This window comes from Culex pipiens, chromosome 1 (genome assembly GCF_016801865.2).
Source record: "Culex pipiens pallens isolate TS chromosome 1, TS_CPP_V2, whole genome shotgun sequence".
In the NCBI taxonomy this organism is placed as follows: domain Eukaryota; kingdom Metazoa; phylum Arthropoda; class Insecta; order Diptera; family Culicidae; genus Culex; species Culex pipiens.
In genome coordinates, this window is record NC_068937.1 from 11648428 (window position 1) to 11674636 (window position 26209).

The 26209-nt window shown below is 27.2% G+C and overlaps 1 protein-coding gene across 2 annotated transcripts in view; it reads right to left on the bottom strand.

Annotated features, from left to right (window-relative positions):
* The window catches only part of LOC120431005 (neuronal acetylcholine receptor subunit alpha-7-like), a 363511-nt gene that overhangs the window by 155551 nt on the left and 181751 nt on the right, over positions 1 to 26209 (bottom strand). The window lies entirely within an intron of this gene.

Below are 26209 nucleotides of genomic sequence, written 5' to 3' on the forward strand. Positions count from 1 at the left end.
CCTGCACAACGATAATAATCGTTGGCCGCCTTTCCTTTCGGCCGAGCATTAGCATAAATATTCCAGCCAAAAACGTTTTGAACCAGGTTCGGCCTCCCGTTTTTTTGTCTTCTTGCTTTTTATTTGCCTCAAGAAGAAAAACAAGAAAGAAACCTTTAAGGCTCAATGTCACGCCGATTTGTGACCTCCACCTTTCTTGTGCGCCCCTCGCAAAAAAGGATACCTGAAGAAAACGAAGGGCAATCAGATAAGGACACTTGAGATGAATTTAAAAGACTTGCCGCACCGGTTCTGGCGCGAGAAAAAAAGAAGGCTACCTTAAGGAGTAAGAAGAAGCGCCGAAAGAGGCTCCGCATATGTACTAAACTAATCAGCATAAACAGCATCTCGTCATCATCATTGTCGGCAACATCAGCTGAGCACTCGGTCGTTTAAGGGGCGTTGTTTGCATTTTATTTCCGCGTAACAAAGTGAAACAAGGTTTTTTGGGGTTTTTTTCTGCGATGTTGGAGGAAATTGTGGGTTCTGCAGAAGTGACTTGGAAAGTGTGTATTCTTGAAAATGTTTGAATTTTTGGGGTGACCAATTTTTAGAAAACATTTGAAAAAAAAAAAAAATACAAAATGACACCTCAACTACGAACTTCAATAACAAAATATTCTGAACGTTTACACAGATGTGATTTTTTGTCAATTTTATCAATTTTGTGTGATTTTGTGTGGTTTTGTGTGGTTTTGTGTGATTTTGTCAATTTGTCATGTTTGTAAATTTTGTCAATTTTGTTAATTTTGTCAATTTTGTCAATTTTTTTCAATTTTTTTCAATTTTGTCAATTTTGTCAATTTTGTCAATTTTGTCAATTTTGTCAATTTTGTCAATTTTGTCAATTTTATCAATTTTGTCAATTTTGTCAATTTTGTCAATTTTGTCAATTTTGTCAATTTTGTCAATTTTGTCAATTTTGTCAATTTTGTCAATTTTGTCAATTTTGTCAATTTTGTCAATTTTGTCAATTTTGTCAATTTTGTCAATTTTGTCAATTTTGTCAATTTTGTCAATTTTGTCAATTTTGTCAATTTTGTCAATTTTGTCAATTTTGTCAATTTTGTCAATTTTGTCAATTTTGTCAATTTTGTCAATTTTGTCAAGTTTGTCAATTTTTGTAAATTTTTGTCAATTTTTGTCAATTTTTGTCGATTTTTGTCGATTTTTGTCAATTTTTGTCAATTTTTGTCAATTTATGTCATTTTTTGTCAATTTTTGTCATTTTTTGTTGATTTTGTCAATTTTGTCAATTTGTCAATTTTTGTCAATTTATGTTAATTTTTGTCATTGTTTGTCAATTTACGTTAATTTTTGTCATTTTTTGTCGATTTTTGTCAATTTATGTCATTTTTTGTAATTTTATGTCAAGTTTTGTAATTTTTTGTCAATTTTTGTCAATTTTTGTCAATTTTTGTCAATTTTTGTCAATTTTTGTCAATTTTTGTCAATTTTTGTCAATTTTTGTCAATTTTTGTCAATTTTTGTCAATTTTTGTCAATTTTTGTCAATTTTTGTCAATTTTTGTCAATTTTTGTCAATTTTTGTCAATTTTTGTCAATTTTTGTCAATTTTTGTCAATTTTTGTCAATTTTTGTCAATTTTTGTCAATTTTTGTCAATTTTTGTCAATTTTTGTCAACTTTTGTCAATTTTTGAAAAATTTTGTCAATTTTTGTAATTTTTTTTCAACTTTTGTCAATTTTTGTCAATTTTAGTAAATTTTTGTAAATTTTTGTAAATTTTTGTAAATTTTTGTCAATTTTTGTAAATTTTTGTCAATTTTTGTAAATTTGTAAATTTTTGTAAATTTTTGTAAATTGTTGTAAATTTTTGTAAATTTTTGTAAATTTTTATCAATTTTTGTCAATTTTTGTCAATTTTGTCAATTTTGTCAATTTTGCCAATTTTGTCAATTTTGTCAATTTTGTAAATTTTGTCAATTTTGTCAATTTTGTCAATTTTGTCAATTTTGTCAATTTTGTCAATTTTGTCAATTTTGTTTTTTTTTTGTGTTGTTTTGTGTGATTTTGTGTGATTTTGTGAGATTTGGTGTGATTTTATGTGATTTTGTGAGATATTTTGTGATTTTGTGAGTTTTTGTATGGTTTTGTGTGATCTTGTGTTTTTTTTTGTGTGGTATCATATGGTTTTTTTTGTGATTTTGTGTTGTTTTGTGTTTTTAGTTTTTAGTTTTTAGTTTTTAGTTTTTAGTTTTTAGTTTTTAGTTTTTAGTTTTTAGTTTTTAGTTTTTAGATTTTAGTTTTTAGTTTTTAGTTTTTAGTTTTTAGTTTTTAGTTTTTAGTTTTTAGTTTTTAGTTTTTAGTTTTTAGTTTTTAGTTTTTAGTTTTTAGTTTTTAGTTTTTAGTTTTTAGTTTTTAGTTTTTAGTTTTTAGTTTTTAGTTTTTTGTTTTTTGTTTTTTGTTTTTTGTTTTTTGTTTTTTGTTTTTTGTTTTTTGTTTTTTGTTTTTTGTTTTTTGTTTTTTGTTTTTTGTTTTTTGTTTTTTGTTTTTTGTTTTTTGTTTTTTGTTTTTTGTTTTTTGTTTTTAGTTTTTAGTTTTTAGTTTTTAGTTTTTAGTTTTTAGTTTTTAGTTTTTAGTTTTTAGTTTTTAGTTTTTAGTTTTTGTTTTAGTTTTTAGTTTTTAGTTTTTAGTTTTTAGTTTTTAGTTTTTAGTTTTTAGTTTTTAGTTTTTAGTTTTTAGTTTTTAGTTTTTAGTTTTTAGTTTTTAGTTTTTAGTTTTTAGTTTTTAGTTTTTAGTTTTAGTTTTTAGTTTTTAGTTTTTAGTTTTTTAGTTTTTAGTTTTTAGTTTTTAGTTTTTAGTTTTTAGTTTTTAGTTTTTAGTTTTTAGTTTTTAGTTTTTAGTTTTTAGTTTTTAGTTTTTAGTTTTTTGTTTTTTGTTTTTTGTTTTGTGTTTGTTGTTTTTTGTTTTTTGTTTTTTGTTTTTTTTTTTTTGTTTTTTGTTTTTTGTTTTTTGTTTTTAGTTTTTAGTTTTTAGTTTTTAGTTTTTAGTTTTTAGTTTTTAGTTTTTAGTTTTTAGTTTTTAGTTTTTAGTTTTTAGTTTTTAGTTTTTAGTTTTTAGTTTTTAGTTTTTAGTTTTTAGTTTTTAGTTTTTAGTTTTTAGTTTTTAGTTTTTAGTTTCTAGTTCCGATTATCGCTGGCAACTCTATCTTCCAGGACTTTTCCCCACCACTTTACAACAAAGAAAGTAAACCTAGCGCGTCGAGTGCCTATTTTTGCACCCCACTCGACAAACACTCTTACAATTCCACACACACACCCAAGTGTTTGTTACTTCTGCACACATCCCATCGCATTCTAAGGTAAGTAAGCGGAAAATTTTGTGGGTGGTTGGGCAGGTCAAATGTTGGCTTTGCAGAGAGAGCGAGTGTTGGGAAGTAACGACCTCGGCTTGTTTTCCTGAAGGTAGCGAACAGGAAAATCGACCTCCCTCCCTTTTCTTGGGGTAGACACCTCTGCTTCTTCTTCTTCGCTGGATCGTTTGCTTATTGTTGTTGTTTGACTTTCTGTGTGTGTTCCAATAGAGGGGGGAGGGACCACCATCGGAACAAACGACACGAAAATTTGTGTGCTTTTTGAGGGTTCCTTTAAAGTTGGCAAACACTCTTGATGTTTTCTAAACGGTACGCACCAGTGCGTTCTTGAATGCTTGAAAGAAGTCTTTGCGATGTTTTAGAGTGAGAAAATTTGCAGTTTATGTTATCAAAAAATCATTTTAAGGAAAGCCTCAAGTATTTTCAGTTGATTTTGTTGAAGGGTAAGCCATGTAGTTATCAATTTATTTAATCATCTCTAAAACGAACCTCATTTATTAGATTTTTAGATTTTTCAAAAATCGATTTTATTTTTCTCATTTCAATTACGGACTTCAACATTCAAATCCCTTCAAAGTGATTTGATCTAATTTGATGTGAAGTGAGTGTAAAAATTAATTATTATTGGGGTAAGTACTAAAATAAGACAAGCAGTGAGTGATTTTGTAACCGTGAGTTGAACTGGTAAGTACGAGTTGTAGCAAATAAGTCTGTCAACTGTCAATACAAAACCCAATTAGTGAACATTTGTGTTACCACTTTTAGTCAATTTGTGGCTACCAATTTGGACAACCTCAGTTTGGCTTCCAAACCCTCCCCAAAAAAAACAAAACCAATCTGTGTCCAACCAACTGAAACAATTCCGAGCTGCAATTCTGTAATTGACCGCATCGAACTAATCAAACTTAGTGTTCGTCACGCAACCACAATCAACTCCAATTTCCGCTTTCCATTAAGGAGCGAGACAAATTGACGCCGAAATTGCATCAGCATCCAGCATCCCCCGTCACTTTGAGTAACCGAACACACACATTTTCACGATCCATCTCGTCAAATTAGGGACAAATTCGGCGAAGCAGCGCAAGTAAGTACACTTATTGCTTTTAATCCTGCCGCCTGGGTTTCCAATCGTGTGCTTCATCAAACGTCACGGTCAATTTTGACGACGACGTCGACGTCGTTAAGCTTTCCGATGGGGATCTTGGAAGTTTCGTCTGGTAAGCTTTCACTTTTACGTCGCTGGCTGCTGACTCGTCAAGTTACGTAAAAACCCCATCCTGCATGATTACTGGCTTTTTTTGGGGCATAAATTTTGCGAGCATCTCGATAAGGAGGAAGAGGGGGTTCCCGATTGTCGAATAAGACTAAATTTAGGCTGTTTGAAATTACAATTAGTATTATGCACTTCTTTTTGAAGTCTTTGCAAATTACTTTTAGGAATTTTACACTTTATTTGTAGGGGTAAGTGATGTGGTCTTTATAAAAAAATGAAAAAAATATCGTCATGTATTTTTGACTCCTACCCTGTATTGAATCAGTTAATTAAAACGAATTTTGAACAATTTTTAATGTATAAAATATCTTAGCTAAAAAAATCAGCTATTTATAATTTTTGTAATTTCTAAAAGGAGTAAGTTAGGTGGTGACGTGAAATTTGTATCACGTAAGTTAGCGATATTTTCGACAAAATCATCATTGATCAACTATCATGACTCTCGTTCCTGTAACATGTTTATACAGAAATGTGACAATTTTTAACATAGCTAAAAACAGAAAACTGAAACTACATCATCAACCTTTAAGAAAATATTTTTTTACTAATCTTGATTTTATTTCAAATTAAAAATCATTTGTAGATCAATCTCCATCGTGCCATTTCGACTCTCGTTAAAGTAAATAAATTCAGAAATGATACCATATAGAACGTAGTAATGAACGGTCACCACATCACTTACCTCTCACAAAATCAAAAGAATCTCCTTGCATTTGTTTGAAGTTAAAAGTCTGATAATCCTCTATTGAACAATTACTTGTTTGATTTATTTTTTATTTTTTTGCCGTATCCATGAGGTCATTTTGAGCAACTTTTTTGATACGAAATTTTTTCTAGTTTATGTTTTTCTTGTTTCAATTAAATTTTGTCTGTTTTTATTCGTCTCATTCAGTTTATGTTTGTTTCTGATTGTATTTGTTTTTATATATTTATTTTATGTATTTTATGTGCTGTAGGTAGACACCATTATAATTTAAATTGAAAATTAAAACAATTTTAGTATAAAACACAGTGGCAAAGTCGCATAAAACAAGTCAAACAACCAAACTTAAAATTTCAAGAGTTCTTTTTCCATAGTTTTTTAAAGAGGTCAGTTGCGATCTTAAAAATCGCAAAAAATCGATTTTACAACGATTTTTGCGATTTTTGAGATCGGACCTCGCTTAGAAGCTAATTTTTAATCTGTGAATTTCTGGCTTGAGAAATTTCTCTCCTTAATTCAGGAGTAAGTAATGTAGGTTTTAAACATAAAAAGTTTCGAACAAAAATATGTTAATATAAAATGATTAGAAAATAGCTTGATATATAGCTTGATGAACTTTAGACAGTTGCCAAAATAACAGGATTTGTTCTAGGAACAAGATTTTTTCAGCGAAGTCATCTTAAGATGTCCCCTAAACAATCCCTTCAACAGAATTCAGTTTCATTGAGAATAACCTGAGAAATGGTAAAATCCGTAAAAAATCACTTTGACCCAATCTCACCCCCCAGACCCAATGTCACCCCCACTGACGGTAATTATGTTCCCTTTCTCAAAAGTAAAAATAATCTCCTAACAATTATTTCATGCCTGAATACTGTTTTTTTTTTTCATTTTTACTTATGTTAACATCTGACAACTTTCCATTTTTAGAACTTTTTCTCAAATTTTATAATTATTTTTGTGAGGGGTAAATGATGTTGTGGTCATTTGAATATTTTAATTTAGTTAGCGACTTTCTTAGCCAGATCAGTCAAAATCGTTCTGTTTGGACTCTTGTTCCTATAATTTATCGTCCAGCAAAGTGACAGTAAATAATGTGAGGAAGATTTTTGTTGTAAAGTGGTCACCACATCACTTACCTTTCAAAAAAATAACAAAAAAAAATCTGTTAGTTATTTGACGATTGTCGTCTGCTAAATTGTTAGAACTCAGATAAATAAAAAATAATATGAATAATTGAAATTTGGTTTTTCTTCTTTTTAATATATTTTAGCGTTTTATCAAATTCTACATTTCAGTAAATAAAAAAAATAGCTAAGGTTTCTGTAAGCGCAAAAAAAAAAACTAAGCTACTAGATAGACTTAGTTGATCTAGTCCTCAAAAAAAATATCCAACAAGTGTGAATATCAAAAATTTTGAAAAAAAAAGTTTGAAACAATTATGTTTACCTCTCTCAAAATCAAAAACAATTTCTTTCCATTTTTTTTGTAAGGGGTAAATCATGTTGTGATGTGAAACTGTTTGAATTTCATATACCTAGAAATTTTCTGAATAAGTTTAGTCTCTGTTGTTTTATGTTGACTTTTGTCCCTATGTTTTTTTTATGGTTCAAAAAAAGTGACGGAATAGAACATGAGAAAGATTTTTGAAGTCAAGGCGTTACCACATCACTTTCCTTTCAAGAAAAAAATCACTAAAAATATCCTGTCTATTATTTAATGCTTGAAGTCTTCTTAATGGTTTAGATGATTTGAAAGTCGTTAACCCCTTCCCGCCCAGAGCAAAATCGAGATTTTTTACGTTTTTCTACATAACTTGTAACTGGATCGGCCGAATTGGATGAAATTTTAATGGTTATAAGTTAACATTCTATATAAACTAATGCAGGTTGAACCAGGTTGAAAAAATGCTTGGTTGCAGAGAAATTTAATTTTGAAGATAAAAATTAGTGGTGCTCTGGAGTAACCATGGGCGTTAGAGGGTTAATATTATTGAAAAAATACCAATTCGTACATTTTAAAACTTATTTCAGCGCTATATCCAATCAAAAATTCTGTTTGCTTGGGTTTTTTTTTTAATATTTAAAAAACGGTGAGTAAAAAATCTAGTCCATGATCATTCAAGTTTAACATTAAATTATTAGAAAATTTTATAATCAGAACAGGAAAATAATGTTTAAAGAAATACAAGGTCTGTAAACATAACCTGGAATGATTTTGCGTTTCTCAATATATTTTGGATTTTTATCAATTTTGAGATAATGTTAAAGTTGTGGCAAGCACCTAAATTAAGGCTGAGCTACTCAGTCGAAATTTCAAAATTTCACTTCAATCACGGACTTTAAGCTTGAAATCATCAATTTCACACAATAATTTAGCTACAATTTCCAAGAGGGGAAAATGCAAAATTATTTTTGAAGTTGCTGTGATCTGAATAAGAATTTGAAGAAAAGTGTTTGCATTTTTTTTAAATGTGGTAGGTATAAACTCAGTCTAAGCTGTCAATTATCGATCCAGTCCATTTAAAATTACAGTCTAGACTCGATTATCCGAAGATATGTATGGGACTTCAAATAATCTAAACATGAGCAACTTTTTTTTTTATTTTTTTTTATTTTATCTTATTTTTAACATCAAATCCAATTTTTGTCAAATTTGACTGGTCGATTGCCTTAAAAATTACCAAATGCATTTTCTCAATATTTCACGTTATTCTAACTATTCTACAGGCGCCATATTGGTCGCCATCTTGAATTTCTGGATTTCTGAATACTTTGGGATATTCTAAGTGTCATATTCGTGTTCAAAGTCTGTGATTCCATTTTCCCCAAAAAAGATTAACCTGCTCAGAATTTCAGTTAAATTTTTTTTAAATGTGCCCAAATGTAGACTTAGCTTAATGGACTTAAGTTTGGAATTTTTCACTTCTATTACAGACTTCATACTGCTGATACTGTCAGAGAATTTGCGATCTTGTTTGAATGAGGTAAGTACAAATTTTTGTGTTAGTTTAAATGTGGTTTTCATAAAAAGGGTCTGTGATTTGAGTGAGAATTTAAAGTAAAGTGTTTGCAGTTTTTCTTCTTCAAAAGTGGTAAGTAATTTCAGTAATTAGCGCAACTTAACGTTTAAGAATTTATTCTGTTAAATTGTTAAATTGTTAAATTGCTAAATTGTTAAATTGTTCAATTGTTAAATTGTTAAATTGTTAAATTGTTAAATTGTTAAATTGTTAAATTGTTAAATTGTTAAATTGTTAAATTGTGAAATTGTTAAATTGTTAAATTGTTAATTTGTTCAACTGTTAAATTATAGTTATTTTGATGATTTTTGAAGATTTCACTTCTATTACGGACTTCAAGCATCAAGTAGTATTTGAATATTCATCGTTCATTTTGAGTGAGGTAAGTTCTATTGAATATTTTGTTCTTCAAAATTGGTAAGTACAAACTTAGTTTAAGATCTGTCAATTTAGTCAATTTCTGTCAAATAAATATATGTAACAAAGTGAGTCTTCGACTAGTCCAAATCAATAACATATGTTGAGACTTTCCCCCTACTCGGGACGCACGCTCGCTCGACACTAACCAAACGTAAAAATGATAAACTTATGTCGGATATGCTCGCCTGCTGTCGTGTTGCCCTTCTCCACACAGCAGTCAGCAGGATTAGAAGTTCGGGGCCCGTAAAAAGCCCCGGACGATGTTTCCTACCGGGGATGATAAAAATTTCGTCGGATGCTTTTTGCTTTTTGCTCCTCCAAGTTCGAACTTCTTTCGATAGATAGCGCGCGTAGTTGATTGAAAGTGAGTTTGGGGGTGGGAGAGGATTTCCGTTTCCTTGGACGACGACTTGTGTTGCTGCAGATAAATTGGAAGTGTTTTTTCTTGAGAATGTTGCGTGAGGGGGTGCAAAAACGTCCAATTAAGGATATGCCATTGGGAGGGCTGTCAAATGTTTGGGGAGTTACAAGCTTTTTTTTGCAATGTTTACGAAAAAAATAGGGTGATTAAGTTGAGAAAAAGTTTGGAAGTTCCGATTTCAACTAACATTCTCAACTCTTTAACCGCACTCCAACAAAACCCAACCAGCAATAAGCGACTCGTAATAGCAAACGATAACATTACCAGCGTTGTCTCGCTTCGTGATCCCGGCTTTTGGCCCATAATCCGCAACCCTCCAAGGCAGGCTCCCGCGATGGCGGGTCGTAAAATTAGATTTAAACTCATGGTTATGATTCGTCGTGCCGTAATTCAGTGTGCCAAAAGCCAACGCTGCAGGGCTGGTTAAATAAACAAAATCCCGCCGATTCATTTTATTTCCAATCGTCGTCATTGTTTGGGGAAGAAATTATGAAAAGCGCATGAGGATAGGAGGAGTAATAAGAGCGCGCAGAGTTCATAAAAAAATTACGACCATTCGCCAGATTGTTCCATCGAAAATTGCAAAAAAACGAGACTTCAAACTTAAACAACAACGAAAAAAGAATGTTTTTGCTAGTCATCACTAGATGTCGCTAACAAATCGTGAACCTCTTGCATGCAAGTGTATTTTACTTGCAACACTTACTAGTTGGTTGAATACAAGTTCAACGCACTTGCATGCAAGTTGATATCAATTTAGCAGCGACATCTAGTGACGAATAGCAAAAACAGTCTGTTTTTCGTGAATTTGCATGGATTCGATCTCAAAAAACCATTTTGCCAATTTAGTTTGATGATTTTAGAACACACGCGCTTCGCGCGGAGCCCATAACGACCAATAAGGGACACGGTTCATAATTTCGCGTTTAGCAACTTTCGAAACAATTTGCACTTTGCTGGGGCGACGGGAAATGTGAAGATTAAAAAGCAAAACTCACGCGGATTACGAGCACAAATCTGGGCTGTGAATAAAATCGTACTTTGAATGACATTTTTGAGCTTATTTGACGGTTTTTATTAAGCTTTCGGGGTGAAGCAAGCTGGGCGCAAATGAGCTTTTGATGGCGTTCTCAATTTGGCACTTATTAAATTTGGAACGAAAAATTTCCAACCGTTAAATTGAGTCGTTACCAAACTTCGATTAATCACAAGTCACGTGCACTTTCTCACAAGAGAATACTTCTGCTCGATTATTGCATGTAATCACGATTTGCCAATTACTTGTTCGATCTTTGGGGGGAGGCAATCGTTCTCGCTCGAAGCACGTTCAAAGTTCCTCAGAAAAAGCTCCCCAAACCCAAACCCCACCCAAGTAGAGTTGGTTCAATCACGTCTCCGATGCACCATATTTTGCCCACTTTTGTGGTATTTGTTTTTCCTCACCTCTTTGGTGCTCACCCCCACCTCGTTGGAGGAAAGCGCGCTTGGGAAAACAAAACACAGTATTTTTCTACTTTTTTTTTTTTTTTTTTTTGAAGGAGGGAGCGAAATCTGCACTGCACTGATTTTGCGCAACCACGTACGAGCTCGGGTTGAGAACGGAAAAGGGTTTTCTCAAGAGGTGGTTTTGGTTGGTGGAACAAAGTTAAAGAACTGGAAAATTTTGGAAACGAAATTTAAAATAAAAAAAATGAAATTCAGCAACAAAATAAACAAAAGCAAAAAACTAAAATCAACAAATCAACCAAAATAAAAGCAATTCAAAAAATCTACGAAATTGAAACAACAACAAAATGAACAAAATAGCATACAAAAAAGAAAAAAATAAAAAAAAATCTACAAAACTCAACAAAATCAACAAAATTAACAAAATCAACAAAATCAACAAAATATACAAAATATACAAAATCAACAAAATCAACAAAGTCAACAAAATCAACAAAATCAACAAAATCAACAAAATCAACAAAATCAACAAAATCAACAAAATCAACAAAATCAACAAAATCAACAAAATCAACGAAATCAACAAAATCAACAAAATCAACAAAATTGACAAAATTGACAAAATTGACAAAATTGACAAAATTGACAAAATTGATAAAATTGACAAAATTGACAAAATTGACAAAATTGACAAAATTGACAAAATTGACAAAATTGACAAAATTGACAAAATTGAAAAAATTAACAAAATCAACAAAATCAACAAAATCAACAAAATCAACAAAATCAACAAAATCAACAAAATCAACAAAATCAACAAAATCAACAAAATCAACAAAATCAACAAAATCAACAAAATCAACAAAATCAACAAAATCAACAAAATCAACAAAATCAACAAAATCAACAAAATTGACAAAATTGACAAAATTGACAAAATTGACAAAATTGACAAAATTGACAAAATTGACAGAATTGACAAAATTGACAAAATTGACAAAATTGACAAAATTGACAAAATTGACAAAATTGACAAAATTGACAAAATTGACAAAATTGACAAAATTGACAAAATTGACAAAATTGACAAAATTGACAAAATTGACAAAATTGACAAAATTGACAAAATTGACAAAATTGAAAAAATTGACAAAATTGACAAAATTGACAAAATTGACAAAATTGACAAAATTAACAAAATCAACAAAATCAACAAAATCAACAAAATCAACAAAATCAACAAAATCAACAAAATCAACAAAATCAACAAAATCAACAAAATCAACAAAATCAACAAAATCAACAAAATCAACAAAATCAACAAAATCAACAAAATCAACAAAATCAACAAAATCAACAAAATCAACAAAATCAACAAAATTGACAAAATTGACAAAATTGACAAAATTGACAAAATCAACAAAATCAACAAAATCAACAAAATCAACAAAATCAACAAAATCAACAAAATCAACGAAATCAACAAAATCAACAAAATCAACAAAATTGACAAAATTGACAAAATTGACAAAATTGACAAAATTGACAAAATTGACAAAATTGACAAAATTGACAAAATTGACAAAATTGACAAAATTGACAAAATTGACAAAATTGACAAAATTGACAAAATTGACAAAATTGACAAAATTGACAAAATTGACAAAATTGACAAAATTTTCAAAATTGACAAAATTGACAAAATCAACAAAATCAACAAAATCAACAAAATCAACAAAATCAACAAAATCAACAAAATCAACAAAATCAACAAAATCAACAAAATCAACAAAATCAACAAAATCAACAAAATCAACAAAATTGACAAAATTGACAAAATTGACAAAATTGACAAAATTGACAAAATCAACAAAATCAACAAAATCAACAAAATCAACAAAATCAACAAAATCAACAAAATCAACGAAATCAACAAAATCAACAAAATCAACAAAATTGACAAAATTGACAAAATTGACAAAATTGACAAAATTGACAAAATTGACAAAATTGACAAAATTGACAAAATTGACAAAATTGACAAAATTGACAAAATTGACAAAATTGACAAAATTGACAAAATTGACAAAATTGACAAAATTGACAAAATTTTCAAAATTGACAAAATTGACAAAGTTGACAAAATCAACAAAATCATTAAATTTTTAAATTGTTAAATTGTTAAATTTTTAAATTGTTAAATTGTTAAATTTTTAAATTGTTAAATTGTTAAATTGTTAAATTTTTAAATTGTTAAATTGTTAAATTGTTAAATTGTTAAATTGTTAAATTGTTAAATTGTTAAATTGTTAAATTGTTAAATTGTTAAATTGTTAAATTGTTAAATTGTTAAATTGTTAAATTGTTAAATTGTTAAATTGTTAAATTGTTAAATTGTTAAATTGTTAAATTGTTAAATTGTTAAATTGTTAAATTGTTAAATTGTTAAATTGTTAAATTGTTAAATTGTTAAATTGTTAAATTGTTTAATTGTTAAATTGTTAAATTGTTAAATTGTTAAATTGTTAAATTGTTAAATTGTTAAATTGTTAAATTGTTAAATTGTTAAATTGTTAAATTGTTAAATTGTTAAATTGTTAAATTGTTAAATTGTTAAATTGTTAAATTGTTAAATTGTTAAATTGTTAAATTGTTAAATTGTTAAATTGTTAAATTGTTAAATTGTTAAATTGTTAAATTGTTAAATTGTTAAATTGTTAAATTGTTAAATTGTTAAATTGTTAAATTGTTAAATTGTTAAATTGTTAAATTGTTAAATTGTTAAATTGTTAAATTGTTAAATTGTTAAATTGTTAAATTGTTAAATTGTTAAATTGTTAAATTGTTAAATTGTTAAATTGTTAAATTGTTAAATTGTTAAATTGTTAAATTGTTAAATTGTTAAATTGTTAAATTGTTAAATTGTTAAATTGTTAAATTGTTAAATTGTTAAATTGTTAAATTGTTAAATTGTTAAATTGTTAAATTGTTAAATTGTTAAATTGTTAAATTGTTAAATTGTTAAATTGTTAAATTGTTAAATTGTTAAATTGTTAAATTGTTAAATTGTTAAATTGTTAAATTGTTAAATTGTTAAATTGTTAAATTGTTAAATTGTTAAATTGTTAAATTGTTAAATTGTTAAATTGTTAAATTGTTAAATTGTTAAATTGTTAAATTGTTAAATTGTTAAATTGTTTAATTGTTAAATTGTTAAATTGTTAAATTGTTAAATTGTTAAATTGTTAAATTGTTAAATTGTTAAATTGTTAAATTGTTAAATTGTTAAATTGTTAAATTGTTAAATTGTTAAATTGTTAAATTGTTAAATTGTTAAATTGTTAAATTGTTAAATTGTTAAATTGTTAAATTGTTAAATTGTTAAATTGTTAAATTGTTAAATTGTTAAATTGTTAAATTGTTAAATTGTTAAATTGTTAAATTGTTAAATTGTTAAATTGTTAAATTGTTAAATTGTTAAATTGTTAAATTGTTAAATTGTTAAATTGTTAAATTGTTAAATTGTTAAATTGTTAAATTGTTAAATTGTTAAATTGTTAAATTGTTAAATTGTTAAATTGTTAAATTGTTAAATTGTTAAATTGTTAAATTGTTAAATTGTTAAATTGTTAAATTGTTAAATTGTTAAATTGTTAAATTGTTAAATTGTTAAATAGTTAAATTGTTAAATTGTTAAATTGTTAAATTGTTAAATTGTTAAATTGTTAAATTGTTAAATTGTTAAATTGTTAAATTGTTAAATTGTTAAATTGTTAAATTGTTAAATTGTTAAATTGTTAAATTGTTAAATTGTTAAATTGTTAAATTGTTAAATTGTTAAATTGTTAAATTGTTAAATTGTTAAATTGTTAAATTGTTAAATTGTTAAATTGTTAAATTGTTAAATTATTAATTGTTAAATTGTTGAATTGAGAACAATCTTTTTTGATTTTTCAACTTTCCGTGCATTACCAAACTGCAATTTTCTTTCCCCCTTTCGGAAAACCTCTCCATCAAATGCAATAGCTATTTCCGGAATAGCAGCGACTAAAAGGAGAGGTTAGACGGAGATCTCAACCGCCCCAACCGCTCAAATGTAAATCATCCGAAACCGGCAATTTGATGGGATTCCTTGAGGGTAACTTTTCCTGTGTGCGATTTTTGCTGTTGTTACTTTTTCGGAATTTCTAACCTCAACTTTTTCTGAGCTATTCGCTGGTTTTGCTTTCTTTTCGGACGGACACCGAGAGCGGGCCATCCATCAGTCAAAACGGCTTCCGCGCCGAGTTTTATTGTGATTGACCTATAAATTAAATTAGATCTAATGCTGGGTGAGTCCCGGCCTTGGATGATAGTCTTATTTTGTCTGCGAGCAGAGAGGATTTTAGTGCCTCCTCTCTTTTTTTCGTGAGGGTGGAAAACTGCCAAGAAATGCAAGATTGTGTGTTGCCTTGTTTGGGGAAAGAGTTTTCCTTGATCCCTTTGGTGATCCACCAAGAAATGATGAAGATGGAAAGATGGCTTGGCTGGTTTTATTTACGAATCGAGCTTAGCTTTCAAGTATTTTTAGTGCGGTGGGATTTTTTTCCTTGACTAGATTGCAGCAAACAGCTTTCGCGTTTTTGACGATGATTGGATTTGAATGAGGAGTAACGAAATTTCATTTCATTTGAGACCTTTTTCTATCATATTTTCGAACAATCCTAAAAACATTCATCAGCACTCAATCCTTCTCCAAATAACTAGCTATAATCTCATCCCCCCAAGCTCACAGCACAAAAACACCACCCCAAAAACATTGTTATCACCAACCGGATAATACCGAGTAATCAACCCAACCAAGTCAGTGGCGATAATTGAAGAGCCCGCCAGGGATGAGTGATTTTGCCTCCAACCTCCCACGAGAATCTTCCATCCAATGTCATGACACCATGGAGCCAAATACCGACAAAATGTGGCACTGATGGGGCACTTGAGAACCATCACCATATTGTGTCTCAGCTCAGGAGATCCACAGAAGGGGTGCAGCACATCAGGACAGTGGTTTGCTTTTGATGCTGCTGCTCGAGAAGAGATGATGAAGATAAATGATGAAGTGGAAGTCCTTCCTTCAACGGGGCTCCGGATATCCCCTCTCACTCTCTCTCGGGTGGATCAACAAAGAGCAGGGTGACTGGTTGAATCTCACAAAATCACACAAAATCACACGAAATGGAAAAAAGTTGACAAAATTGACAAAATTGAAAAAAATGACAAAATTGACAAAGTTGACAAAATTTACAAAATTTACATCTTTCAAAACTTTCAAAACTTTAAAACGTTAAAAACTTTCAAAACTTTCAAAGCTTTCAAAACTTTCAATACTTTCAAAACTTTCAAAACTTTCAATACTTTCAAAACTTTCAAAACTTCCAAAACTTTCAAAACTTTCAAAACTTTCAAAACTTTCAAAACTTTCAAAACTTTAAAAACTTTCAAAACTTGCAAAACTTTCAAAACTTTCAAAACTTTCAAAACTTTTAAAACTTTCAAAACTTTCAAAACTTTCAAAACTTTCAAAACTTTCAAAACTTTCAAAACTTTCAAAACTTTCAAAACTTTAAAAACTTTAAAAACTTTCAAAACTTTCAAAACTTTCAAAACTTTCAAAACTTTCAAAACTTTCAAAACTTTCAAAACTTTCAAAACTTTCAAAACTTTCAAAACTTTCAAAACATTCAAAACTTTCAAAACTTTCAAAACTTTCAAAACTTTCAAAACTTTCAAAACTTTCAAAACTTTCAAAACTTTCAAAACTTTCAAAACTTTCAAAACTTTCAAAACTTTCAAAACTTTCAAAACTTTTAAAACTTTCAAAACATTCAAAACTTTCAAAACATTCAAAACTTTCAAAACATTGAAAGTTTTGAAAGTTAAGAAAGTTTTGAAAGTTTTGAATGGTTTGAAAGTTTTGAATGTTTTGAAAGTTTTGAAAGTTTTGAAAGTTCATATATTTCAAAAAACATAAAAATACCTTAAACATTAAAAACTCTCAAAATTACAAAAAGTAAATAACAAAAAAAATTAAATAAACAGAAAAAAAATAAAAAAACTGAAATGCCTTTAAAAATTGAATAAAAGAAAAAAACAAAAACAGATAAAAAATACAAAAAAAAAGAAAAAACAGATTAAAAACAACACAAAAAACGAAAAAACAGATTAAAAACCTAAAAAGCTTTAATAACTTAAAAAACCGAAAACCGAAATTTTAAAAAACAGAACAAAAGAAATTTAATAAAAAACACAAAAAAGTTAAAAAAAAAACAATTGAAAAACCGTTAAAAAACGTTAAAAAATAGAAAAAAGCAAAAAACAACTTTAAAAACTCAATAATTTAAAAAAAAAACTGAAAAATGTAACAAAAATAGAAAAGAAAAAAAAGACAAACAAAATAACATAAAAAACAACAAAAATATAGAAAAAATTAAATAAAACAGATAAAAAAATGACAAAAAAAACAGATAAAGAACAGAAAAAATAGAAAAAAGCAGAGAAAAAACTTGAATAACTTGAATAATTTCAATACCATAAAACTAATAAAAAAACTGAAAGAAATGAAAGAAAATAAAAAAAATGAAAATAAAAATCACTTCAAAAAGATACAAAACTCAAATAACTTTAAAACCCTGAAAAAACATTAAAGACTTTAAATACTGAAAAACAAATAAAAAACTGAAAACAGAAAACAAAACAAAAAACAGAACAAAAGAAAAACACAATAAAAAACCAGAAAAAAAAACAAAAAACTGATAAAAATACATAAAAAACAGCTTTAAAAATCACCCAAAATCACACAAACTTGACAAAATTGACAAAATTTACCGAATTGACAAAATTGACAAAATTGACAAAATTGACAAAATTGACAAAATTGACAAAATTGACAAAATTGACAAAATTGACAAAATTGACAAAATTGACAAAATTGATAAAACTGAGAAATTTGAGAAAAACTCACAAAATCACACAAAATCAAACAAAATCATGCAAAATCACACAAAACCACACATAATCCGTAAAATCACACAAAATCACACAAAAACTCACAAAACCACACAAAATCCGTAAAATCACACAAAATCTAACATAATCACACGAAATCACATGAAATTGATAAAATTGACAAAATCACACAAAATCACACAAAATCCCACGAAATCACACAAAATTGATAAAATAAACAAAATCACACAACATTGATAGAATTGAAAAAATCACACAAAATCACACAAAATTGATAAAATTGACAAAATTGACAAAATTGACAAAATTGACAAAATTGACAAAATTGACAAAATTGACAAAGTTGACAAAATTGACAAAATTGACAAAATTGACAAAATTGACAAAATTGGAAAATTTACAAAATTTACAAAATTTACAAAATTTACAAAATTTACAAAATTTACAAAATTTACAAAATTTACAAAATTTACAAAATTTACAAAATTTACAAAATTTACAAAATTAACAAAATTAACAAAATTTACAAAATTTACAAAATTTACAAAATTTACAAAATTTACAAAATTTAAAAAATTTACAAAATTTACAAAATTTACAAAATTTACAAAATTTACAAAATTTACAAAATTTACAAAATTTACAAAATTTACAAAATTTACAAAATTTACAAAATTTACAAAATTTACAAAATTTACAAAATTTACAAAATTTACAAAATTTACAAAATTACAAAATTTACAAAATTTACAAAATTTACAAAATTTACAAAATTTACAAAATTTACAAAATTTACAAAATTTACAAAATTTACAAAATTTACAAAATTTACAAAATTTACAAAATTTACAAAATTTACAAAATTTACAAAATTTACAAAATTTACAAAATTTACAAAATTTACAAAATTTACAAAATTTACAAAATTTACAAAATTTACAAAATTTACAAAATTTACAAAATTTACAAAATTTACAAAATTTACAAAATTTACAAAATTTACAAAATTTACAAAATTTACAAAATTTACAAAATTTACAAAATTTACAAAATTTACAAAATTTACAAAATTTACAAAATTTACAAAATTTACAAAATTTACAAAATTTACAAAATTTACAAAATTTACAAAATTTACAAAATTTACAAAATTTATAAAATTGACAAAATTTACAAAATTTACAAAATTGACAAAATTGACAAAATTGACAAAATTGACAAAATTGACAAAATTGACAAAATTGACTAAATTGACAAAAACAGTGGTCACCCTATCGGCAAGCTCAGCAATATGCTTGATGAGAGACACACCGTCGAGTCCCAAAGTCACCCCGCCGCCACCCGTTAAGTACACTTGACTGGACGTCCGTGATGGAAGGATTTCCAAGTCTCGAAGATGAGCCCTCCACCAAATGAGAAGCATATTGATTCCGGAGACGAATCACTTCATCTGCGCGAGGGTGGGCTTATCGCCGGAATGACCTTTGGCTGGTTATTAGTGGACCACAGGCCAATTTATTGGTCGGAATCTCCGGATCTCCGCACAGAAGCTCAAAGGGCACGGTTTTATTGATATCGGATGGTCGACAGCTGAATGAAGGGGGAAGAAAGTTGATGACCGGAAAGAATTGGGCGTTCTAATTAGTCGGGGCTGATGGGGCGATTTCTGGTCGGGGGAATACGTTAATGAAGAGAAGCAGTTTGGGAAGAAATGGGAATGATTTTCTGTAATGTTGTGATTCAGCTTAAGAAAGATTTGGACACTCGTCATGAGGACATTAGGTCAAAGCACTTTCTTAGAATCAAGTTGAAGTTTGTTGAGACTTCAGTGCATTTTCTATCAAAATGCTAAACAAATTGTAAGTCACTCCAAGTACGGACTTCAAATTTAAGGTACTTCTTACAATATTTCCAATTTCAAGGTGATCAGTGTAGTGAAAGTGATTGTGTATTGGCGGTAATAATAAAAAAAACAGGTAGGTGTTTTGTGGTGAGAGTGTTTAATAGTCGAGACCAAAATGCCAAAATACGAAAATTGTGCAGTGAGATGAGAAATGGTTTTGTGAGTAAGTATTATCTAATTTTAAGCTAAAGTTTAACTAATCAGTCAATCTGTCAAATGTCACCTCTGTCAAACATAACTAACATAATAAAACATTTTCAAGACAATCGTTAAGCATTCAGATTTCAATTCACAATAGACGAGATTACAACTTCAAAGATTTCCCTCAAAACAAAGCAATATTACTAGCCGGGTCCATTGTCCTCATTCATAAATAATGCACACAGGTTGGACCTTTTTTCTTCCTTTCTGGACCCAAATCCTTCTTGGAAAGGAATCCCTCCTTCCAGCCGATTTAGCTCCACCAAATGGGACGCATGACCAGTCAAATTCCACCTAATGACGTCATTTATGCAAAGAAGGGGACAACATTCCGACTGGTGCGGCCAAATTTCCTTCCCGGAAACGAAATTTTCTTGAAAAAGGAAAAACTTAAAGTTTTCACAGAAACCATCTGTGGAAAATTTAATTTCACAATAAGCGACGTGGGGAAAGAAATTCTTGTCGCAAATATTTCCGTTTTTTTTCTGCGTTGCTGTCGTTTTTGAGGGTTTTCAGAAAACAGGGGAACGGCATTTCCTTTTCGAGACACGCCTGACTGATGCTGCGACGAGACGAGCTTTTTTATTCGAGCTTCAAAAAAAAGGAAGGAAGGAAGTATTTCCTCTGTTCTCTGCGCCACAGAATGGACTAAGTACAGGATATAAAATGAAAAAAAGTGGAAGAGAAACATGATTACAACGAGAAGTCAGGAAATGAGATGAGAGACGGGGATTTTTGAAAAAAAAAAAGCCAGGAGACGAGATCGACAGGGCAGGGCAAATACATTTAATGCAATTTCCTCTTAAATTAAACTTTTCGCTTAGTGGACGAAAACCGTGGAGCGTAGAGCCTTCCACAGAAGGCACATTTTGTAATTTTTGTTAACCGGCTTCGTTTACTGAAATGAGTTTAATTTATTGGATTATGGGAGAACATGGAGAGCTGGAGAATGATGAGGATTTTGGGAAGAGAAATGAAGAGGCTTTTTCTCATTAGATGTATCATTGGTATAACTTTGGGTAGTCATTTTGGAATGTCTTCTGTGCTAATATATTTTAAAGAAAAAAAAAATCTTAAATTATATTTTCACAATTAATTCTTTTTTCAAAAAAAAGGAAATTGAAACATTCTTTTAATTTAAAAAGAATCGACTCCGTTTCATTGAGCATTTCATTTATTTTTTATTTTTAAAGATTTCAGTTTTTTTATATCTTCCCTCTCCCTTTCAAAAATGTTCCATTGATTAGCATGAATTAACATTAAACAAGCAAAACATTATATAGAAAAACTTTTGCAGATTAACAGTAAAACATAAAATCAGAAAACCAGACAACAGAAAACAAAAATATCAGAAATACAACAGAAAAAACAGCAAAACAACAAAAAACAATAGAAAAACAACAGAAAACAAAACACAAAAAAAACAACAAAAAACCGAGAGAAAACCTGAATAAAAGAAAAAACAAACAGAAAAACAAAAAACAAAAAAACAGAAAGAATAGAAAAACAAAAAAATAGAAGTAGGGTAGGGTAGTCATCAATGAGACACTTTTGGTTTTCAACTTTCAAAGATTTTTCTAATTTTTTAATCAGCTTGTTTTTATGAGCTTTTTGTTTCATTTTCTTTCTTTTAATGTGTTCTAACATTGACCAAAATATGAGATCGATCCGACCTCTACAGCCAGAGTTATTTAACTGTCTCATTGTAGACGCACTTGGCAGGAACAATGAGACAGCTGGGGAACAATGAGACACTCTACGAAAATGAATACTTTTCTAGTGAAACATCATATTTTTGTATTGTTCCATTGCAGGTGACTTGCCTTGAACATTTTAAAGCAATTTTGCCAACTTGAAACTTTAATTAACAAAAGTTATACTAAAAAGTATTTAAATTTAGTAAAATCCATTTATTTATACCAAATAACTTTATATTTTTGGTTAAATGAAGTTAAAACTCAATAAATAGGCCACAAATCACTTCCAATTCATGCTTTGAAGGATTTCTCTAGATTTTGAAAAGTTTAATGAAGAAAAATCAAAGTGTCTCATTGTTACCCATGGGCTGAAAAGAGTGGGGAACAATGAGACACCCCTGGATTCTGGGTATATTCTTAATGTTGGTCAAAGCTTATGAAAGGCAATTGTTGCCCAACTCATGCCCTATGAAATGACGAAAGAAATTTGGAGAAATATTAGTTTTTGTATTAATGGCAGCCTATGAGCGAAAATGTAATTTTCAGGCATAATTTACTTTTACACCCCAAAATCAAACATTTATGAATAACTTTGCAAGGGAGCGTCCATAACCAAAGCCACTATAATGGCAGACGTGTATCCAGTAGACACACCTTTCCCCAAAATATGAGCCTGATTGGTTGAAACTACGACTTGTGAGAGCCATTTTATCATTGTTCCCCGTGTCTCATTGATGACTACTCTACCCTAAAGAAAAATTCAAAAACAAAAAAAAACATAACAAAACCAAACAGGACAGGACAGGACAAAAACTTTAAAATATTCAAAAACTTTAAATACATCAAAAACTTTAAAAACTTAAACTAAAAAAACCTTTAAAACATTTAAAACTTTAAAAACTTTAAAAACTTTAAAAACTTTAAAAACTTTAAAAACTTTAAAAACTTTGAAAACTTTGAAAACTTTAAAAACTTTAAATACTTTAAAAACTTTAAAAACTTTAAAAACTTTAAAAACTTTACAACTTTAAAACTTTAAAAACCTTAAATACTTTAAAAACTTTAAAAACTTTAAAAACTTTAAAAACTTTAAAAACTTTAAAAACTTTAAAAACTTTAAAAACTTTAAAAACTTTAAAAACTTTAAAAACTTTAAAAACTTTAAAAACTTTAAAAACTTTAAAAACTTTAAAAACTTTAAAAACTTTAAAAACTTTAAAAACTTTAAAAACTTTAAAAACTTTAAAAACTTTAAAAGCTTTAAAAACTTTAAAAACTTTAAAAACTTTAAAAACTTTAAAAACTTTAAAAACTTTAAAAACTTTAAAAACTTTAAAAACTTTAAAAACTTTAAAAACTTTAAAAACTTTAAAAACTTTAAAAACTTTAAAAACTTTAAAAACTTTAAAAACTTTAAAAACTTTAAAAACTTTAAAAACTTTAAAAACTTTAAAAACTTTAAAAACTTTAAAAACTTTAAAAACTTTAAAAACTTTAAAAACTTTAAAAACTTTAAAAACTTTAAAAACTTTAAAAACTTTAAAAACTTTAAAAACTTTAAAAACTTTAAAAACTTTAAAAACTTTAAAAACTTTAAAAACTTTAAAAACTTTAAAAACTTTAAAAACTTTAAAAACTTTAAAAACTTTAAAAACTTTAAAAACTTTAAAAACTTTAAAAACTTTAAAAACTTTAAAAACTTTAAAAACTTTAAAAACTTTAAAAACTTTTAAAACTTTTAAAACTTTAAAAACTTTAAAAACTTTAAAAACTTTAAAAACTTTAAAAACTTTAAAAACTTTAAAAACTTTAAAAACTTTAAAAACTTTAAAAACTTTAAAAACTTTAAAAACTTTAAAAACTTTAAAAACTTTAAAAACTTTAAAAACTTTAAAAACTTTAAAAACTTTAAAAACTTTAAAAACTTTAAAAACTTTAAAAACTTTAAAAACTTTAAAAACTTTAAAAACTTTAAAATCTTTAAAAACTTTAAAAACTTTAAAAACTTTAAAAACTTTAAAAACTTTAAAAACTTTAAAAACTTTAAAAACTTTAAAAACTTTAAAAACTTTAAAAACTTTAAAAACTTTAAAAACTTTAAAAACTTTAAAAACATTAAAACTTTAAAAACTTTATAAAGTTTAAAATTTTTAAAAACTTTAATAACTTTGAAAACTTCAAAAACTTCAAAATATTTAATAAAAAAAAACTGAGACCCGAAAAAATACCGAAATGAAGAGAGTAATAGAAAAGATTAGAAGCAACTTAAAAAAATAATAAAAATATTACAAATCGTCATAAAAGCCAAAAATAAAAAATGATTAAAAATACAGGCAAATAACAGATAAAAACAGATATAAAAACTTTCAAAATTAACAAAAACTTGATTTTGAGGTTTTCTTTACACACTTAAAAAACTTTCATAACTTTGAAAACTTTCAAATCTATTTTTACTTTCAAAACGTTTAAAACAAAAAAGAAACTTTAAAATAATAAAAAACTAAATAACAGAAAAAATAACAACTTTAAAGACTTAAAGACTTAACAGAAAATAACAGAAAAAAAACAGATTAAAAAACAAAATGCAAAATAGACTGAAGAAACTGAAAACAAGCAAAAACCAGATAAAAACGAAAAAACAGATCAAAAACATAAAAAGCTTTGATAACATAATAAACTGGAAACTGAAAATTAAAAAAAAAACAAACTGAAAAGACTATTTAAAATACCGTAAAACGGGGTGACTTTGATAGCCGGGGTGACTTTGATAGGTTTGCGATTTTTCCGCAAAATAAAGAGTACAATTAAAATACATAAGGAATGGTTTAGAAACATACTGACCGTGGTAGAGAAGTGTTCAAAGTATCTCAAGAAGAACTTTTCATAAAATTATAACAAGTTTAAATAGTTAGTTAACTATAGTTAAGAAAATGTTGATGAAAGTCATTATTTTAAACTTCTCAAAGTGTCATGATTTTTTCAATGAACATGATTTTTAATCGGGAAATGGAATGCATTTTCGGATTCTTTGGACAATTTTCCACTAGGAGAAGGTTAAATAAATTTGTAAATAATAAATAATATGTGTTTTTGAAACACAATTTAAAAAAAATCTCCAAATTTATAAGCAATTTCAGTTAAATAAATTTCATCTAAAATGTGAAAACTTGTGATTCGTGCTTCAAATTCTGTAAAAAATGCAAAATAAATCGATAATTTTATAAACAAAACCAGTTTTAACAAATTTTAGGCGAAATTTCGACTTTTTAACAATTTTACCTTAAATTTATATGTATTTTGCTTAAAAGCTTATACACTTAGTTAACTAAATAAAAACATTATTTTTTTTCTTAAAAACTATATCAGCTACTTTTGTGATGGTACATTTAGGGTACAAATAAGGTTGAACATCTTAAATATGATTTTAACAAGAAAAACTATGACTATCAAAGTCAACCCGGAATTAAAACTAAGAATTTTTAACGTAACTATTTTTTTAAACATTATTCAAAAAACCTTTATTCCGAAATAGTGCATGGACTTTGTGTAGTCTACCCCAGTACATGTATTTAAAATAACAATCTTGAGAAAAACCTTACCTGTTTGAAAATATGCTAAAAACAAATTGAAATCCTATCAAAGTCACCCCGGTTTACGGTATACAAAAAAAAAACAAATCAGAAAAAAAAAGATAAAAAAGCAAATGAAAAAACAGAAAAAAAACTTTTAAAACATAAATAACTTCGAAACCGAAAACTGAAAACTAAAACAAAAAACAAACTAAAAAGACAATTTAAAAATACAAAAAAAAAAACAAATCAGAAAAAAATTAAAAAAGCAAATGAAAAAACAGAAAAATAGAAAAAAATCAGAAATAAAACTTTTAAAAAACAAATAACTTTAAAAACCGAAAACTGAAAGCTTAAACAAAAAACAAACTAAAGAGACAATTTAAAAATACAAAAAAAAAACAAAAAAAAAGATAAAAAAAGCAAATGAAAAAAAGAAAAAAAATAAAAAATGCAGAAAAAATCTTTAAAAACATTAGTAACTTTAAAAACCGAAAACTGAAAACAAAACCAAAAAAACAAACTAAAAAGACAATTTAAAAATACAAAAAAAAAAACAAATCAAAAGATAGATTAAAAAAAGCAAATAAAAAAACAGAAAAAAGCAGAAAAAAAACTTTAAAATCATAAATAACTTTAAAAACCTAAAATTGAAACTAAAACAGAAAACAAACTTAAAAGACAATTTAAAAATACAAAAACCAAATCAGAAAAAAATAGCAAATGAAAAAACAGAAAAAAATTTAAAAATGCAGAAAAAAACTTAGAAAACATAAATAATTTTAAAAACCGAAAACTGAAAACTAAAACAAAAAACACATACCAAAAAAAAAACAAAAAAAAGATAAAAAACAGGTAAAAAATATGAATAACAAAACAGAATAAAAAGAACAGAAAAAAAGCAAAGAAAAAACTTAAAAAACGTAAATAATTCAATAACAAAAAACTGAAAAATATCAGAAAACAAAAAAAAAATAAAAACACAGAAAATAAAAAAAAAAGAGAAAAAACACCAAAAATGCAAAAAAAAAGCGAAAAAAAAACAATAAAACAGAAAAAACTTAAAGAGTGTAGAAAACTTATATAACTTAAAAAAACTGAAAACACAGAAAAATAAAAATCAAAACAAAAAAAGCTCCAAAATCGCACAATAGCAAAAAACAAAACAGAAAAATATT